Source organism: Scyliorhinus canicula, chromosome 2 (genome assembly GCF_902713615.1).
Source record: "Scyliorhinus canicula chromosome 2, sScyCan1.1, whole genome shotgun sequence".
Classification (NCBI taxonomy): Eukaryota; Metazoa; Chordata; class Chondrichthyes; order Carcharhiniformes; family Scyliorhinidae; genus Scyliorhinus; species Scyliorhinus canicula.
In genome coordinates, this window is record NC_052147.1 from 107,299,028 (window position 1) to 107,319,423 (window position 20,396).

The following is a 20,396-nucleotide window of genomic DNA, read 5'->3' on the forward strand; positions in this document are numbered from 1 at the left end:
CAGATCTGAGCACGCCGGTTAAATAACAGCAAAGACCTAAATCAAGATTTGCACCAGACTTGCAAAGTTTGCTCTCTGACTGGCCCGCTTCGATGGCAAGTCCGGTCGCTCGCAAATATGGCGAGCATATCATTAACATTAATTTGCATGAATTTCCATCTCTTTAAAGAGATTGAAGTTGAATGTAGCGACCTCCGGGGAATTAACCGGCTGCCCAACAAGAAATCATACGGTCGTAGTTTAGTACTTTAAAAAAACATAATGTTGGCACAATGGCTGCTGAGCGGAACTGAGGAGGTGAGTAGCCATGTCCATTTTCCGGCATGCAGCTCAAGGACACTGGAGCTGCTGCCCGAGTGCTCGGGTGGTGGGGGCCCCCTCAAGGGTATTAGGCTTGGTGGAGGGGCTGAAACGTTCCAGGTCAGGGATCCCCCCCCCCCCCCCCCCCGGAGCCGGGGTGGGGGAGGGGGGAGGATTTTCAACCGTCAGGCCTTCAAGCCATCTTTGAATATTGTGGAGACCCACAACAGGGACAACAACAGCCTGTCTGTCCTGCCAAACACTTCCAGGTCAAAGTCCTTTTCTTGGTTTTATGCTGAAGATCACTTTAACTCCCTTTGACTGTGAGTTGAAGGCAGTGGCGTGCAGAGGGGGGGGCCGACGGTGCGCTGGCCCCGGGCATCCATTGGATGGGGGCAGCAGCGTGAAGAGAACGGAGCGCGCCTGCGCACCGCGGTCGGCCGGAGCTCGCCTGCGCACCGCGGTCGGCCGGAGCGCGCCTGCGCACCGCGGTCGGCCGGAGCGCGCCTGCGCACCGCGGTCGCCGCTGGTGAAGAGGCGGCTTTGCACTCGGCGGCTGGAGCGTGAACAAAAAGGGCGCGAATTCTCCTGAATCGACGGCAATCAGTGCCACCATGGGTGAGTTTTATTTATTCTTTATCTTTAGATCCATTTTTAAACTCTTCTCTGCACCCTCTCTATAGTTGTCAACTTACTAAACTGTCGTGCCCAGAATTTGACATTTGGGCCAGGGGCACCCATTTGGGACAGAACCAGTATTTTATAAAGATTCAGCACGGTATAAAGGGGCAGCACGGTAGCATGGTGGTTAGCATAAATGCTTCACAGCTCCAGGGTCCCAGGTTCAGTTCCCAGCTGGGTCACTGTCTGTGCGGAGTCTGCACGTCCTCCCCGTGTGTGCGTGGGTTTCCTCCGGGTGCTCTGGTTTCCTCCCACAGTCCAAAGATGTGCGGGTTAGGTGGATTGGCCTTGCTAAATTGCCTGTAGTGTCCTAAAAAGTAAGGTTAAGGAGGGGAGGGGGGGGTTGTTGGGTTGCGGGTGGATGCGTGGGTTTGGGTGGGGTGATCATTGCTCGGCGCAACATTGAGGGCCGAATGGCCTGTTCTGTGCTGTTCTATGTTGTTCATCATGGCCTCTTAACTTTTGCCCTCTTACCCTTTATACTTAAAGCCCAGGGTCCTATAAATGTGAGATTCTCAGAGACAGGGGCAGCACGGTAGCATGGTGGTTAGCATAAATGCTTCAGAGCGCCAGGGTCCCAGGTTTGATTCCAACTTGGGTCACTGTCTGTGCGGAGTCTGCACGTCCTCCCCGTGTGTGCGTGTGTTTCCTCCGGGTGCTCCGGTTTCCTCCCACAGTCCAAAGATGTGCGGGTTAGGTGGATCGGCCATGCTAAATTGCCCGTAGTGTCGTAAAAAAGTAAGGTTGGGGGGGGTTGTTGGGTTACGGGTATAGGGTGGATACGTGGGTTTGAGTGGGGTGATCATTGCTCGGCACAACATCGAGGGCTGAAGGGCCTGTTCTGTGCTGTACTGTTCTATGTTCTACTTGACTGCAAGCTGCTGGAGCTCGGATCTTGAACAGAGCTTTTATATCTGGATTTGGGGACCCTTTATGCACTGGCATAGTGCAAAAACAGGCCCCACATGACCAGGGTTTTGTGAAGAAGAAGGGATCTGGAAATGTGTCGACTGTGAAAATTATATTTGTGGAAATTGGGTGAAGTAATGCCGGTGTTTGATGAGACTTGGTGCTAAAGCTTTAGAGAAATGAAGATGGAATTTGATTTGAAGAAGTTCAACGTTTTGAAGGATATTGTGGCTGAAATGAATGTGATACGTGCTGAATGGGCTGACTGAGAAATGTGTCTTTGTATCTGCTATGTGTAATTTATCGGTCATATTATTGCAATTTTCTTGTTAATTCATGTTTAATTTACGTTGATTTTGGTGTGATTGCTAATATAAAAGTGAAGTCTTGTATATTGGTCTTAGTTGGGTTGTTTGTAGTTTGTTTCCACAAGGGTCATAACAGTATTTCCATGACGTTGCTGCTCTTATCCTTCTCCATGGGGGTTGCAGAGGAGGGACGCACAACTTTCGAGACATAACATCTCACCCATTGCTGCAAAGCAAAATGACTGAAGAAGAGAACAATATCCCTAGAATCCCAGCGCTAAGGGGAAATTGACTAACTCTTACAGCGCAATTTAACCTCAGGCAGCCATCCTATACCTTAGAGATGACAAAGATAAAGAGGTCAGTGAATAGCTCTAGAACGGGTGCAATTATGTTTTTTTTGGTTTTTTGGTGATATTTAATGAAATATTTACGTGGGGCTTTGGGGCATACAATCAAGATTTGCCCCGGGCATCACCAGACCTCTGCACGCCACTGGTTGAAGGCTATTGCTAATAAGGATTTGGCCTTGTTAGTTGAGAGAGCACTTCACAGCTGCCAATTGTGTTTGCCGCTTGCTCCTGTTGGTGGCTGCAGATAACTTGAGGCTGCTGTTTCCTTCCTTTTCTGCAGCCGGAAAGAAGGATTTTTTTTCTAACATGTCTGAATCCTGGAACACCTATGAGTCCAGAAAGTAATCTGGCTTGAGGCAAGAAGACGCTGCAGGACCTGTGCGCTACATTGTTCCAAATGGGCCACCTGCTAACGCCGTTGAAGAAACGCTTTTGTAGATTGCTGCTTTTGTTGCTGGTGTGGTGAGTGCTGCATGTAACTGGCACCTCACCGCGGGTTAAACACGCTGGAAGTCCAGGATGTTTGACTGCACCTTGAGCGCCACTAGAATATGCAGATGCCAGGATTTGGTTCTGGTGAGATTGGGCTGTGTGGGAGGACCTGCACAGCTGTGGCTCCTGGATGGATAATGACAGTGATATGTCGAACAAGTCAGACATTGATGGACAGATCATTTCTATGGTAAAGTTCTGGACATGATAACACATTATCAGGTTTATCCTGGGCGGAATTCTCCGCAAGGCCCAATGCCATCGTGAAACCCGGAGAGGTTCACGACGGCGTCGGAGGCCGCTCCTTGCCCCCTATTCTCCCCCCCGCGGGGGGCTAAGAGGGCCGTGCCGTGAATCATGGCCGCGGGGCCTTGTTGCTGGCGTCAAGGCCCAGCGGCCGGGAATGACGCAGCCGGCACGCCGTCGTGACGTCAGCCGCGCATGCGCAGGTTGGCCGGCTCCAACACGCGCATGCGCGGTTGACGTCACGACGGCTGACGACTCAAACCCGCGCATGCGCGGTTGCCGTCTTCCCCTCCGCTGCCCCGCAAGATGTGGCGGCTTGATCTTGTGGGGCGGCGGAGGGGAAAGAGTGCGTCCCGTTGAGACGCCGGCCCGACGATCGGTGGGCATCGATCACGGGCCAGTCCCCTCCCGAGCACGGTCGTGGTGCTCACTCCCCTCTCCACCCCCCCACAAGCCACTAAACAGCTGTTGCCGCCATGTTCACGACGGCAGGGACCAGGTGTGGTTTCCGGCAGCGTGAACCGGTCGGGAATGGCTGGCCGCTCGGCCCACCCGGGTCGGAGAATCGTGGGCCGCCGTGAAAAACGGCGGCCCGCGATTCTCCGAGCAGCATGTCGCGTTTTGGGAGGGGGGGGGGGTGGGAGAATTGCAGGGGGTGCCAGAGCGGCCCTCCCGCGATTCTCCCACCCGGCGTGGGAGCGGAGAATCGCGCCCCCTGTGTTTCTATTCAGGAACCTGCGAGGGGTGATACCATGGGTGGGATTCTCCGACCCCACGCCGGGTCGTAGAATAACCGGGGGTGGGGCGGCGTGAATCCCGCTCCGCCGCTGCGATGCTGGCTGCCGAATCCGCTGATGCCGATTTTCGGGCGGGGGCGGAGTTCACGCCGCGCCGGTCGAGGGCCGTTGACAGTGGCCCCACCGGCAATTCTCCGGGCCCAGATGGGCTAAGCGGCCGCCCGTTTTCAGCCAGTCTCGCCGGCGTGAAATGGATATGGTTCATCACGGCGGGACCGGGCTGATCAACCGGAGTCCTCGGGGGGGAGGGCACAGTTGGATCAGGCCCCGGGGGGGGGGGGGGGGGGGGGGGGGGGGGCCACGGTGGCCTGGCCCGCGATTTGGGCCCACCGATCTGCGGGCGGGCCTGTGCCGTGGGGGCACTCTTTCCCTCCGCGCCAGCCTCTGTAGGGCTCCGCCATGGCCGGCGCAGAGAAGAGACCCTCTGCGCATGCACAGGAAACACAGCAACAGTTTTGCGCAAGCGCCAGAACACGGCCGCAGTTCTGCACATGCGCCAAATCGCGCAGGCCCACGCTGGCCCTTCGGCTCTGGTTGGCGCGGCACCAACCCCTCCTGCGCCGGCCTAGCCTCTGGAAGTGAAGAGGATTCCGCAACTTCTGGGCGGCCCGACACCGGAGTGGTTTGCGCCATTCTTGCCGCTGGTGTTGTGCTGTCCGGCTAGTTGCGGGAGAATCACGCCCCAGTTTTCTGTTGTGAAAATGAGCTGGGCCGGGATTCTCCCCTACCCGGTGGGGCGGGGAGTCCCGGCGTAGCGCCAACCACTCCGGCTTCGGGCCTCCCCAAAAGATGCGGAATTTTCCGCACCTTTAGGGGCTAGGCCCGCGCCGGAGTGGTTTCCGCCACGCCGACTGGCGCCATAACCGGTGCCAATGGCCTTTGGCGCCGGCCGCCTGGCGTTGGGACTGGCTGAAAGGCCTTCGCCTGTCCGCGCATGCGCTGGTGCGTCAGCAGCCGCTGACGTCACCACCGGCGCATGCGCGGTAGGGGGGGTCTCTTCTGCCTCTGCCATGGTGGAGGCCGTGGCGGCGGCAGAAGAAAAAGCGTGCTCCAATTCCCGCCGGTGGGAGAGGCCTGTTAGCGGCGGGACTTCGGCCCATCGTGGGCCAGAGAATCAGCGCGGGGGGCATGCCGATCGCCGCGGGGGGCACGCCGATCGGTGGGGCATGATTCCCGCTCCCGCCGATTCCCGTGTGGCGGAGAATTCCGGCCACGGCGGGGGCGGGATTTACGCCGGCCCCGGGCGATTCCCTGACCGTGTGGGGGTCGGAGAATTCCACCCCTGATGTAGCTTTGTGGAACGGTGATGTTTCCTTGTTATTTAAAGGTTAGTGTGATATGTGGAACATGACATAGCTGATTTTAAAATCTTTGTCACTGTTGACCATTTAATAACAAAATATTCTCAAGTGGATTTGCATGGGTAAACATGCCATGACTCAGACGATGATTATTGCATTACACATCAATCAAACCTTGAAGCCTGAACAGTTTGCCTGAAATCTGGAAGCATCAGCACGATAAGAGGCAGCAGGCAACAATCAAACACTCAAGAGCTGGGCTTCAGAACTGGGGATATCCTTGTGACCATAGGGTAAGTGTGTGGTTCAGGGGAGGGCACCTGAGCACACTCCCCCTAATATTCCCAGCAGTGGTCTGGTGTTGAGTGACTTTTGATGTGGCCGGGGGTGAGTGTGCAGAGCAAGGTTATTCAGCACAATTGGCATTCTGCGAAAAGACGGGACACATAATGGTGGGGGAGAATTAGAGGGTCCCGGGTGGAAATTCTAACTGATTGTCGGTCTCACTCCTCCAATTGCTTACAGATATAACAATATCGCTGATTATGTTGGTCTTGCAGAGGCTGCCCTGGTGGTGCTGGTGCAAGTGGCCAGATGCCGGAGAAGTTGACATAAGCTGGAGGCAGCCTGAGGACCCAGCCACCCATCAGGCCTAGGAGGAACCCAGAGGGCGATGCCAGTGTTAGCACAAGGTGTAAAGGTGTCGTTGGTCTTTCAAGGAGATGACGGACAGCATGTGCCGCAGGAGACTTCATCTCCACAAAGAGACAGTGAGGCACCTGTGCCACGTTCTGGCAGACTTGGCACCTTGTGGAGGAGAAGGACACCCGCTTCCAGTGGCCATGAAGGTCATCGTAGTCCAGAACGTCAATGCATCTGATTCACTCTAGGGCTCAAGTGGGGACTTGTTCTGCATTTCACAAGCTGTAGCCCACAAGTGCATCCATGAGGTCATGGATACCCTCTATGCCCGGGCATCAGACTATATCAAATTTGGCCTGGACTAAGCCCTCAAAGATGCCCAGGCAGCAGGATTCGCCATCATCGCCGGGATGCCCCAGGTCCAGGGGGTGATCATACAACATAAACATAGAATTTACAGTGCAGAAGGAGGCCATTCGGCCCATCAAGTTTGCACCGGCCCTTGGAAAAATCACCCCACTTAAGCCCCACACCTCCACCCTATTCCCGTAACCCCACCTAACCTTTTGGACACCTAGACTGCACATCTTTGGACTGTGGGAGGAAACCAGGGCACCCGGAAGAAATCCATGCAGACATGGGGAGAACGTGCAGACTCCGCACCGACAGTGACCCAAACAGGGAATTGAAGCTGGGACCCTGGTGCTGTGACGCAACCGTGTTAACCACTATGCTACCGTGTTGCCCCGATAGCACGGGCCGTCGCCCTATTTGATAGCACGCACGTCGTCTTGCCCGCACCAGGACATCAGGGCGTGCCCTTCATTAACAGGAAGAGGTTCCACTCCGTGAATGTTCAACATGTGTGCGACCACTGCCTCCGGATCATGCAGATGTGTGCACACTTCCCACAGACCGTGCATGACAGCTACATCCTGGGACACTGAGGTTCCTGACATCTTCAAGGACCATCCCAGGATGACGGGTTGGAACTTGGGGATAAAGGGTACTCACTGAGGTCCTGTCTGATGTCGTCAATGCGGAGGCCGGAGACTGAGACGGAGACCCGATATAACGAGGCCCATGTTGCCAACCGCGCAGGACTGGTGGAGGAGTTAACCAGGTTCTTTTAATATGTTGTTGTGATTCAGCAAGCAGAGTACAATGTGTTCCATGCCGTGTTGTTTACAAGTGGCTTTTGTTCAACATGGAGAAGTGCGATAGTTACGCTAAGCAAGTTGGTGTTTGTTTGCATGTGTATTTTTAATGAGGTTGCAATCAGCAGGTGTCATTTGCTACTAAAACAAATGTATTTGGTTTCCTGCCTTCAGCAGTACCGTCCGTGTCACACATTCTGTCACAAACTAACTGTTTCTTCAAAGTTTTTTTGCAGTTCTTCCCCCATCTGTCTCCAAGATTTTCTTGCTGAATTGTAGTTCCACAGGTAACCCTTGTCCATTAGCGTTTAAGTAGCTGAAGATTCTCAGCCAGGCCCAGTTCGGCCCTCGCCCAATGTGCACACTTCCACCTTCCGGCAGATGACTTTGTCCTCAGAGCTGCTGCCATAAAATTATTTGCCCATTTAAGATGTTTGGAAACCTAGGGGGGTGGGAAGAGGTTCAGTTCCTTTTGTTAATTTTAATTTTGTTTTGTTGCCAAAATTAGCATTCAAAAATTCAAAATGAACAAACCCATGTTGAAGCTACCTGTCCCAAAATTGACAAGAGAAAGCAGGTCAGGTAAGTTGCTAAGGAGCTGTAATTCCAGAGATAATGTTGCCTATGTACAGGGATGTGCAGCTTAGGCGGTGGTGTTACAGGACTATGGAGGGGGGGGGGGGGGTTGTATGGGTTGAGTGCTTGTTTGAAGGGTCGGTGCAGACTCTATGGGCTGAATGGCCTTCTTCTGCACTGTGCGGATTCTAAGTCAGGGTGGAGCTAAAAGTATTAACATTACAAATCACTATGGGTAGTGAGGGAGCCAATGCAGACTCATCCTATTTGGAAATCTATGGAGGAAAATTAAGTGGGCCAGGAGCAATTGTTTGACCGAATAAATTGGGAGTGTTCCTCCAGAATGAATGCATATGAAGACACATGGTAAAAGGTAAAGTTGCCATAGTCCCAGATGACCCTTTGAGGTGGAGAGCTAACTGGAGGTGATTTAACCTGAGGATCACCACATCTCAGGCAAGGGGCAAGGTTGAGAAGGCAGGGCCTTCATGAATAATCTTCATCTAGATGTCCGTAATCTTGAAGTGTGTCCAACAATGGTTTCTGATTTATAGAATACAGCCCAATCATTTGAGTAACGGCCGCTTTGGTAAGCTGACAAGGGAAAAAAGCTTCTAACACCCGTCTTTAGCAAGGGAGTTGCTTCTTTAATTTGCAGAAAGGCTGTCAGAGCAGATGGTTGGGAGAGGCAGCTGGTAAAAGATACAGAGCATGTCTGCAAAATGACTGGCACTGATGATTCTCCCATTCTGCACTTGGAAGTACCAGATATCATAAAACTGCAAAGGTGGCAAATCTTATCATCTATTTCAGACCTGCTGACGTCGGTGTTGCTGGAAGAGTGTAGTGAAGCATCTATATGACTCCTTGTGCTAGCCTGTCTTGCTGCAGGATGCCAGTCACTGCAAAAACAGCACTGGATGTCCGAGTCAAAGTCGTTCCTTTACTGGAAGGAAGCTTTACCGATCTCTGTGGTATGGAGCTCCCAAATGAATTTGCAAAATATATTTTTCCACTGTGCGTTGGTGGCACAGTTACGTTTCACACTGTCACTATGGGATAATGAGTCATGCTGTGCGTCCCAGAGAAATGTTCAAGTGACGTTCTGGAATTCTCGAGTAGGTAGTGCAGTGCGCTGACTGGTAATATTGCATTCTAAATACTGGGTTTGAATTGCTGATTCATTTAAAACTGCTTAACACAATCCTGGGGAAAAAAATACTAATCCTAAATTACAGGTAAAAAATTAGATTTTTTTTTTAAATTTGAGAAAATTGACAATAAAATGAAAATGTTTTTAAAAATCTGGAAAAAATTGAAAAATGCTCATCACCGTGTCCAGGAGTTGACTCCATCTTCAGCCAAGTGTTGTTTATATTCTAAAATCCGGTTTAAAACGTCCCATCAAATTTGAATCCTGGAAAATCTACTAATCTCAGTGTACAGGTGAAAAATGTGAATTTCTTTTTAAGTTTGATAAAATTGAAAATAAATTGAAAAAACCCCTTGAAAAAATAGAAAAATTCAACTTGTGTGCACGAGTTGAATTCATCATCAGCTACGTGTTGTTTATATTCGCAGGTCCAGTTTAAAACTTCCCATCAAATTGTCTGCCAATGTGATTTATGAAGTTCTCGGGAAGGAACAATTCAGGTTCAGTAAGGAGCATTCCGAACCACAACTGCATGTACTATTAAAACATGGATTCCTTTATTCTCCCTCTGCTGGTACAAGGGTATCAGTGATTCATATGTAAGATAGACGTGAGCACCCAGTGGAACTGTTGGGTGATGCGACACAGAAACGCCCATCAGAGCACGCACCTAATGTCTTCATTATACATACTTCATATCAGAGGTGGGCAAAACCTTTTGGCCGGAGGAGCATGTCTGTGTATGGAAATTTCATGAGGGTGGGGGCAGTCATAAACATTAAAGAAATGAACAATTATAATTTAAAAAAACATAAAAATATTTATTATAATTATATCATTAAAATGTTGCATTCCACAAAATAAAACCAAAAGTACCCTAATAATTGCATCCTCTTTGCTGAAGGTGAACAAAAATGCGGTAATCTAATAAATAAGCTTGAATATGCACTTGTGGCCTCTCCATGCGTGTTTACTCCTTTAGCATATTGGCCACGTGCATTTCTCAAGAAAAGTTCACCTCCAGACTCTTTCCATTCGTCCAGGGGTGTCAAACTCAAATACACCGTGGGCCAAAATTTAAAAATCGGGACAAGTCGAGGGCCGGACTGGTTCAATGTTTTTTTGCAAAACTTATTGAAATGAACTTATTGAACCTGGAACTAATAAAGCTTAGGTTATTGCCTATAAAAACAACATTAAATATTAAATAAATAAAAAAATTAGTTGCATTTATTTCTTATTGCTTTATCTGGAGCTTTTCCAGAGTAATTTCTAATGAAAACATTTTTCCACAGGCCAACACTTTGTGATTCACACTATACCTGAATAAACTCGGCATCAGCCATATCATACGCCATAGGCGCTTCAATTGCTGGGGCCAGCTTTAATAGTAATTAGATATTATTAGGGCAGCACGGTGGCCTAGTGGTTAGCACAACCGCCTCACGGCGCTGAGGTCCCAGGTTCGATCCCGGCTCTGGGTCACTGTCCGTGTGGAGTTTGCACGTTCTCCCCGTGTCTGCGTGGGTTTCGCCCCCACAACCCAAAAATGTGCAGAGTAGGTGGATTGGCCACGCTAAATTGCCCCTTAATTGGAAAAAATAATTGGCTAATCTAAATTTAAAAAAAAAATTTAAATAAAAAAAGTAATTAGATATTATCTCACGGGCCAAAGATAATTCCACCGCGGGCCGGATTTGGCCCACGGGCCTTGAGTTTGACATATATGCATTAGTCCAACTTGCATGGAAGCACTGCCATTGCCCTTTAAGTACATCCCTTGAAGTTCCCCATAGATATTTGGTGATGCAGCAACTGCAGGAGGTGCACTTCCCGTTTCTTGCATCAAAGGTTTGATAAATCCAGTAAAATTCTAATAAAGACTGAAGGGGGTAGGAGCACGTCTCAATCAGGCATTTTTGCTTCTATAGCGCGTTGTCCATTTGCAATAGCTCTGCTGTTACCCTGGCGGAATCTAACTAAGCACATCATTGTACCATGTGCCAATGTTTCGCACCACCTAAATATTGCTTAAATATTTGTAGGAAGGAGTTGCATTAGCATTAAACTGAATGCAATGCTTTGATATATACGCATCGGCAAGTCTCCATTTTCCCTTATATAGTTTTATTGTTTAGATTCTGGTTTGACCCCGAGGACCAGTGCTCCATGTGATCCCTAGGATGCATGACCCATGTTCTGTGTGATAAGATTTCAGTGCAATGGATATCTTTGTATTTTTGAGATTATGTTGAAAGGAATTGTTGTTTCAGAGAAAGATACATGAATAAATCTTCTGCTATTTTGTCCATGAGAAACGAGAATTAACTGCACATATAGCACATTGAAAACCACTCACCTTTAATGTGCAAATTAGATGTACCTTAATGGCATGAAAGAGTGTATAATTGAGTACTGAAGAAGAGTCGCATTGAACTTGAATATTGGGTGAGGTTCTCTGGCCTCTCCGCAGAGTGTTTCTTGGTGGCAGGTGGGTGCCCAACATTGGCTGGCAGTGGGATCTTCTGGTCCCACTGCTGTGAATAGGATTTCCCATTGATTGCATCCTATGCCGTGGGGAATCGTGTGGCGGGGGTGCGCTTTCGGCAGGACTGGAAGATCCTGTCGGCATGAACAGCCTAATGATCCCGCCCACTAACTATTCTCTCTCAACAAATGCTGCCAGACCAACTAGATTTTTCCAGCACTTTCTCTTCTTATTTCAGATCTTCAGTGTAGAATCAGCGACATCAAGGGCTTTCAACAAAGGTAGTTTATTCCTAAATTCGCAGCTACAAATTCTGCCCAAGATCCTGGGGTAGCTGCTTCCGGCGCACCCGCCATGTGACCATGTACGTAGCTGCGTCATCACGTTCTCACGTGACCACTCGGTCTACATCCAGCATTCTCGGTATTTTGCTTTGACTTTAGTGTATATTGTTGGTCAGGAAATGTGTGCTCATTATGAGATGGAGGCGTAGCATGGTCCTATGCTGACCAGTGTTATGAGATACTGCACATTCGGTGTCAGTCACTCGCTTAACTGGTCTGACTGCCTGTGTTATCTGGTGTAGCCAGGGGTTGAATTAGAAGGTGTACAATTAGCTGGTGAACAGAAGTTCACCCACACCTGGTTTGGGACTGTAATGCATCAATTATCTGACCACTCTTGGTCTTAATCTGCTCCAGCTGTTTGTTTCTCCTCCATTGTTTCTTGAGGTTGTTACGCTGCATTTTGGCCATTGAAGAGTATCTGCTTCATTTTATTCTGATGTACGTATTATTTTGGGCAAGTGGTTCTTTTGTAAAATGAATCCCTCAACAGTCAACGGTAACCAACTTCGAAAGTGCATGACAATTGTAGAACCCGTCACTTGCCCTACTTGGAGCACATTTCAACTTTTCCAGGGTCAGAAACTCCAGTAGGTTTCCCACCGACGCACTGGGTGGAGAAGCTGACCTCCACCGCAACAGGACCTGCCTGTGAGCAATCAGCAAGGCAAAGGCTAAAACATCTGCCCCCACATCTGCTTGTCCGACACCCTGAAAATGGTTTCTAGGGGACCGGGCTCTATGTCCTTATGCAGAACCCCTGAAATGGTGCTGAACACCATCCTCCAAACTTTTCCAGCTTTGGGCAGGAGCAAACCATAGGTACATGATTCACAGGACCCCTCTCACGTCATTCACAGACATCCCCCACCCCTTCGAACAGCCAGCTCATCCTAGACTTTGTGAAGTGTGCCCTGTACACCACCATCAGCTGTATCAGCTCCAGCCTCGCACACAAAGTAGAGGTATTTACCCTCTGCAAGAGTCCACCTCCATCCACATCCATAATGCCAACCCCACCCTACCCCGAACCTTCTCTGCATTTGCTGCCCAATAATAATACATCAAATTTGGGAGGCCTCATCCCCCTGTCTGCCGTCCCCTCTGCAGTATTACCCTCCTTATCCCAGCTACCTTCCCCGCCCAAACAAACAAGATCAGCCTTTCCACCCCCCCTAAAAATGCCTTGGCCAAAAAGGCTGCCAGGCATTGAAACAAGATCAGGTATCGCGGTGAAACATTCATCTTTACTGCCTGTAACTGGTCCGTCAACAACATAGGGAGGTGGTCCCATATCAGCAAATCAGCCTTCACCCTCCCCACCAAGCTTGTACAGTTAAACTTCCGAATCCTGCCTAATCCTGGGCCACCTGCACCCTCAAATATCTAAAATGAGATGCCGCCAGCTGAAATGGCAGTCCCCCCCCCCGGGCACCAACCCCACTCCCACTTCTGGAGGGGAGATCATAAATTACTCACTTTTCCCTAAATTCAATTTTGTATGCTGAAAACACCCCAAATCTCTGGAACAGCTCCCCACCGAAGAGCTTGGCTCCGAGATGTACAGGAACAGATTATCTGCATACAAGGACACCTTATGTTCCACCTCCCCCTCCCCCTCCCCCTCCCCCTAACCCCTCAATATCCTCTTCCACACCCTGAGCTCCTCAGCACAATGGCCAAGGGCTCTATAGCCAATGCGAACAGAAGGGGGACATGGAGCATCCCTGTCTCATACACCGGTGCAATGCAAAATACCCGAAGTTCATACTATTTGTGCGCATGTTCGCCATTGGATCCTTGTATAGCAACTGCACCCGTGCCATAAACTTTGTCCTAATCCCAAATTTCTCCAATACCGGCATCAAATAACTCCAGTCCACCTGATCAAACGACTTCTCCGCATCTAACGCCACCACCAGCTCCGTCTCCCTCCCCTCTGCTGGAGAAAGCACCGCATTCAGCAACTTCCTCACATTAGAGGACAACTGTCTTCCCTTTACGAACCCCGTCTGGTCACCCCCAGTCACCTTTTGGAAGACACGCTTCCAACATGAATGGCAACACCTTTGCCAATATCTTGGCATCTACATTCAGCAGAGATATGGGCCTATACACTCCACCGGATTCTTGTCCTTTTTTAGCAACAACGAGATGGAGGCATGCCCCATCTTTTGTGGCAAGACATACCTGACCCATTGCGTCCTCAAACATTCCCACCATCAACGGCACCAGCTTATGCTTAAATCTTTTATGAAATTCGACCGGAAACTGTCGGGCCCAGCCACCTTCCCTGCCTACATCCTCCCAATCGCCACCTTCACCACTTCCCCCACTGACTCCTCCGACCCTGTCCACTCCCAACCTCGGACACTCCAGCCCATCCAAAAACTCCCTCATCTCCCACTCCTCCTCCGGTGGCTCCGACTTATACAGGTCCCTGTAGAACTCCTCGAATACTTTTTAATCTGTTCCACAATCACCAACTCGCATGTCTTGTCCCGCACCTGAACTATCTCCCTCACCGCCAACTCCCTATGGAGCTGACCTGCCAACATATGGCTTGCCTTCTTTCCATACTCATAAACAGCTCCCCTCGCCCTTCTGAACTGATGCACTGCTTTCCCCGTGGGCAATAGGTCAAACCTTGCCTGCAACTCCTTCCTCTTTGCATGGAAACCTGGGTCCGGACCCCCTGTGTACCTCCCATTCATCTCCAAAATCTCTTCTTTTGTCGTTGGTGTTCCTCCTTCCCCTTCCTATCCACTTCAGCCTTAAATGAGATGACTTCCTTCCTCACCACCACCTTCAGAGCCTCCTAGGCTACCAGCTGTGAAACCTCCCCCATGCAATTAAACCCCACATGCTCCCCAATCACCGTCCCTTGCTTTTTACAAAAGCTTTGAACCCACATCATCCCACTTGGGGTCATATACACTTACCAGCGCCACCTCCTCCCCTCCAGTGCACCTGTCACTATCATGTACCTGCCCCTCTGGTCAGCCACCATGGTATCCATCTGAAACCTCGCCCTCTTGCCCACTAAGACTGCCACCCACCAACCCCTATTATCGAACCCCCCCAAATAAAACACCTGACTTACCCAATCATTCCTAAGCCTCACCTGATCCTTCACCCTCAAATGGGTCTCCTGCAGCATCACCACATCATCTTTTAAACTTTTCAAGTGCGCAAAAACTCTCACTCTCTTCACCGGCCTTCCTAACCCCTTCACATGCCATGTCACCATTCTGATCGAGAGTCACTCACCATCCGCCCCTCCTGTCCACCATCACCATTCCCCCAGGCCCTGTCCATCCTTCTGTTACCATTAAACCTCTCCCTCCCATGAATCCCCCCATCCTTCCCATGAATCCCCCCATCCACTTCCTCTTGCAAACACCTCATCCAATATCGATCCCCTTCCCCCAATATCCATAATTAATCCATATGTAAGATGTGGATCTCTCATGCACTGAACTGAGTTCTGGATCTGCTTAAATCTCATGGGAATGCTGCTTTTTATTGGGCCAGATCTTGCAGGAAAAATAAAGGCATGCCAACAATGCATTTGTTTTAATGCATTATTAATGCACAAATTGGCCAGCAAATTCCGGGGATTAAGGGATATATCATTAGTTACAATTTGCTATTATGCACAAATAGCATCTCGCTCTTTGCCTTCCTGTTACTTTTAAGAACTTGTTGAATTGGCAAGTTAATTGACCATTAAACTTGCTGAAGAAAGTTAGGGCTGGAAATAAATAGCTTAAGCACTTAATTTGACGTCAATTAACCCCTACAGCCCATAAGGGGAGCAATTTAAAGGGCGCGATTCTCTGCTCCCCAGGTCGGGTGGGAGAATCGCGGGAGGGTCGCTCTGGCACCTCCTGCGATTCTCCCACCCCCCCCCCCCCCCCCCCCCCCACCAAATGGCGATTACTACTTTTGCATAGCTGCCCTTTTTGTCTCTTTTTGCGTTCTTACCCTCTCTGTATTCTTCGTTTTTCACGGCGACCCGCGATTCTCTGACCTGAATGGACCGAGCGGCCAGATGTTCCCAACCTGTTCACGCTGGTGGCAACCACACCTGGTCGCTGCCGGCGTGAACATCGCGAGAAAGGTAAGTTTGGGGCCTGTGGGGGGCGGAGAGGGGATCGAGCACCATGGCCGTGCTCGGGAGGGGATTGGCCCGCGATCGGTGCCCACCGATCGTTGGGCCGGCATCTCTAAGAGACACACTCTTTGCCCTCCACCGCCCTGCAAGATCAAGCTGCCACGTCTTGCGGGGCAGCGGAGGGGAAGACAGCAACCGCGCATGCGCGGGTTGGCGCCGGCCAACCTGCGCATGCGTGGCTGACGTCACTTATGCGCCGCCAGCCGCGTCATTATCAGCGCGCCGTCTTGACGCCAGCGTCAACTCCGGCGGCCGAGTTCCCCGCAACGCCGCTCCTAGCCTCCCGGGGGGGAAAATAGGGGGCGAGGAGCGGCCTCCGATGGCGTCGGCCGTTGCGGAGAATCATGCCCAAAGTGTTCAAACTCATTATTAAATGTGGTAAACCATAAATTATTTTAAAAGCCTCAAATTGAAAGTATTACTACTTTTGCATAGCTGCCCTTTCTGTCTCTTTTTGCATTCTTACCCTCTCTGTATTCTTCTTTCAGTACCAAATTTGACTGTCAATCACCCTCCTTCTCTATTGTTTCACTTTTCTTTTTCTCTATCCTTAAATCACATTGGTTAAGGAGATGAAGGCCAGGATATTTGGATGGCGGGGTTTCCTGTCCTGCCATCTGAAGAGTTGCTGGGGAACACCACCCCCTTGGCACTGCCTGCTATGCAGCCATCTCATGCGCGAAGGAGCATCAGTTGGCTGCAGGCAGGTCTTCTACCCTCCCCCCCCCAATTCGGGAGGAAGTCCCACCTTAGTGAGCTGTCAGTCAACCTGATAGGCCGGGAGCTCTCTAGTCACTGCAATGAGGGAAGTTGCAATGGACAGAAATGGTAGTTCACAAAGTCCATGATGCCTAAGTTCCAAGAGTGCGTGGAAAGGTGAATTTCTGGGGCCTCAGAATGGTGAGAGTAGGGAAGGGCTGAGGATGCATAGTGGGGGATTGTTGTGTCGGAGAGAATGAGGACAGTGGGGAATGAAGCACAGAGGCCCCCAGCCTAAAGTTAGATTTGGGCATCTGTTCGATGCATTGCCCTCGCCCTACCTGCCCGAGCGCTAAGCTGACTTCTTCCACACCTGGGAAATCCTGTTGTCAACCAGACTAAAAATTGAACTTGGGTGGGAAACGGCTCTTGAATGATTAATAATTGGTTACTTCAGGGCATCAACTGGGAAAAGTTGGGGTGGCTCTTTCGAGGCCTTGCCCACCCACGTGTAAAATTGGAAAGAAGTCTGGGTGGGCAGGAACCCAGCAGGAATTCCATTTGTAAAACCCGCTAAAAGTGGAGCGTGAAATTCAGGACAGACTAAGATCCCCGTTGCCCTTTCCCTACTGCTGTCAGCTTGTGCTTCCTACAAGCGGCAGCACAAAAGATTTTTGAGTTTTAGAGTGCTGGAGAAAGTCAATTGTAATGACACATGCTGGGCGATTTCCTGCTCCTTCGAGACCAAGCTCGGTGTTGTTTCTGCCTCTCTGACAGCAGTGCCATTGATGTTACTTTTATGCAGATGTGTTGTGATGGTTTCAGATCTATTGAGAAAGGGCTGCCTTCCAAGTGCTGTGTCAGTGCCTTCAGTTAGTATGGAGCATAAAACACTTTGATGTATTGATGTGACTTCTTTAAGTGGCACTGTTGAATAGCACAGGCTGAGAGAGCAAGGGGTAAGGGTTCTTGTTGAAAGACTACTGGCTGCCGCTTACCGATAAATGCAGAGACATTCAGCCAGATCATAGTTCTGACCTCCACATAAAAACTAAAGAATCAGCTTTAGAAAGAGCGCTGACTAAGTAATTCCCACCGGCACAATGAATGATTCCTATGGACATAGAACATACAGTGCAGAAGGAGGCCATTCAGCCCATCGAGTCTGCACCGACCCACTTAAGCCCCCGTAACCCAATAACCCCTCCTAACCTTTTTAGCCACTAAGAGCAATTTATCATGGCCAATCCACCTAACCTGAACGTCTTTGGACTGTGTGAGGAAACCGGAGCATCTGGAGGAAACCCACGCAGACACGGGGAGAACGTGCGGACTCCGCACAGACAGTGACTCAGCGGGGAATCGAACCTGGGACCCTGGCGCTGTGATGCCGTGTACCACGGCAGTACCATGGCCGTGCCAAGGGGGGCATCGGTGCCCACCGATCGCGGGCAGTGCGTCCATAACGGACGCACTCTTTCTCCCTTCGCCGCCTCGCAGGATCAGTCCGCGGGGCGGCCAAGGGAGATGACGGCCCCGCGCATGCGCGGGTTGGAGCCGTCCAATCCGCGCATGCGCGGCTGACGTCATCATGCACGTCAGCCGGCGTGACACTTGGCGCGCGGACTTAGCGACGGTCGCTAAGGCCGCGATGCCGTGCTTCACGGGGCCCCGCTGCTAGCCCCGCCCGGGGGGGGAGAATCAGGTCCCAGGAGGGGGCGTGGAGGCTGCCGTGAAACACGGCCAGTTTCACGGCAGCCTTTACGATTCGCCGCATTTGCGGAGAATCGTGCCCGGTGTTTCTGGGAATTTGAGGCTCAGAGAGAGAATTTTGCTTGAGCAGTAAGTTCAATGAGTGGAATTCTTCCAACACCACTGAGGCGGAGCGGAAAATCCAGCGGGAACCAGAACGTTGGAAATCCGCCGGTCTAAAATCACACTGCAATTCTCCCAATGGCAGCTTAATGACTGGTCGGTCTTCCTAGTGGCTGGTGGCGTGAACACCAGTTGCATCTCATGAATGTTCATTGAAACAACTGCAACTTGGCGCAGGAGCCAAAATTGGACAGGTCACGGCCGCGCCCGCTTGTCCCGTAAGGGGGACGAAGGCGCTGGCTGGGCTAATGGTGGAAATGGGCGGGGTGGACCCTTGGAAGTTTCTGCACCAGAGGGAGCGGGCGTACTCTTTTTTTTCTCAGCGGTCCATAAGGTGGACTCGCGGATTGATTTTTTCATGGTGGGGAAGGCGCGGCTGGCTGGGGGTAAAGGGCCGGAGCACTCAGCAATTACCATATCAGATCATACTCCGCATTGGGTGGATATGGTACTGGAGAAGGGGATGGTACAGAGACCAGGGTGGAAGTTAGATGTGGGACTGTTGGAGCATCGAGGGTTCTGTGACAAAATTGAAAAAGTAATCGAGGAATATGTAGGTTTTAACTGCACGGTTGAGGTGTCAAAGACGGTTGTCTGGGAGGCTTTAAAGGCGGTGGTGAGGGGTTTGGTGATCTCATTCAAGGCGAGGCTAGACAAAGAGGAGAGGTTGGAACGTCTGAGGGTAATATTTGAGATGCTGGATGTAGACAGGAGGTATGCAGATGATAGGGATCCAGCGCAGTTGGAAAAGAGGAAGGAACTCCAGGCGAGCTTTGACCGACTATCTACCAGGAAGGCGGTACGCCAATTGAGGCGAGCAAGGGGGCAGTTTACGAGCATGGGGAGAAGGCGGGGCATATGTTGGCGGGTCAGCTCTGTAGGGAGGCTGCGGCAAGGGATATTGTTCGGGTGCAGGACAGGGCAGGGAAGTTGGTGGTAGCTCCAGATCAGATTAACAAGGTTTTTAAGGAATTCTATGAGAGGTTGTACAGGTCAGAGCCACCTGGGGGAGGCCGCGAGATGCAGGAATTTCTAGATCGGTTGGAGTACCCGAGGTTAGGGGAGGGGGACAGGGCTACATTAGAAGGGGGTGATAGTGGAGCAGGAGATAAAAGATTTGATTGGGAGGATGCAGTCGGGGAAGGTGGAAAGGCCGGATGGGTTTCCGGTGGAATATTATAACATTTAAAAAAATATGCCGGTACCGCTGATGGTGGGGATGTTTGAGGAGGCGATAGGGAAGGGGGTGTTCCCACAAACTTTGGGGCAGGCATCAATTTCCTGTTATTTAAGAAAGATAAGGTTCCGACTGAGTGTGGGCCGTATAGGCCCATAACAGTTTTGAACGTGGACGCAAAAATATTGGCGAAGGTACTGGCAGGTAGGACCTGCAGGAATCCTTGACGCTTGAAAAGGTCAAATTTGAACTGAGGGGAGGATGGAGGGGTTCTACGATTCATGGGCGTTATTCATTACGCCCTTTTGAGAATTCGATCACATCGAACATGAGGGGGGTTGCGGGTTGTGGGGAGGGGCACTGTATATGTTAATGGTGATTATGGGTGATTCCTGATTCTTCTTTGTCATTTGTTTATGGTAACATGCGGGCTAATGTTTGGGGGTATGATGGGAGGATGGGACTGTTGTTATTGATATGGGGATTGACATTACATTCGTTACTGATTATTGTTTATTGCTGGGTGTACATTTGGGAGAAAATGTGATAAATGAGGAGAATAAAATAATATTAAATAAAAAATTAAAACAACTGCAAGCCAGCATCCTGTCCGGCCTTTCAATCGCACATCACACCAGCATGAACATCGGTCTAAAACCTGATTGATAAAGAGTGCCGTACACATGGCAGTCCCCAGTTCACAAGAGATTTTGAGGTGAGT

At 50.5% G+C, this 20,396-nt stretch overlaps 1 protein-coding gene and 1 long non-coding RNA gene across 2 annotated transcripts in view; one reads left to right on the forward strand and one right to left on the reverse strand.

The window, feature by feature from the left end:
• The window catches only part of map3k9 (mitogen-activated protein kinase kinase kinase 9), a 241,313-nt gene that overhangs the window by 100,703 nt on the left and 120,214 nt on the right, over positions 1 to 20,396 (forward strand). The window lies entirely within an intron of this gene.
• On the reverse strand, positions 7,274 to 11,763 carry LOC119956936. Its single transcript, XR_005458709.1, has 2 exons — positions 11,275 to 11,763; positions 7,274 to 7,628 (listed from the first exon to the last, which is right to left on the reverse strand). It is a non-coding gene; the product is annotated as an uncharacterized LOC119956936 (long non-coding RNA).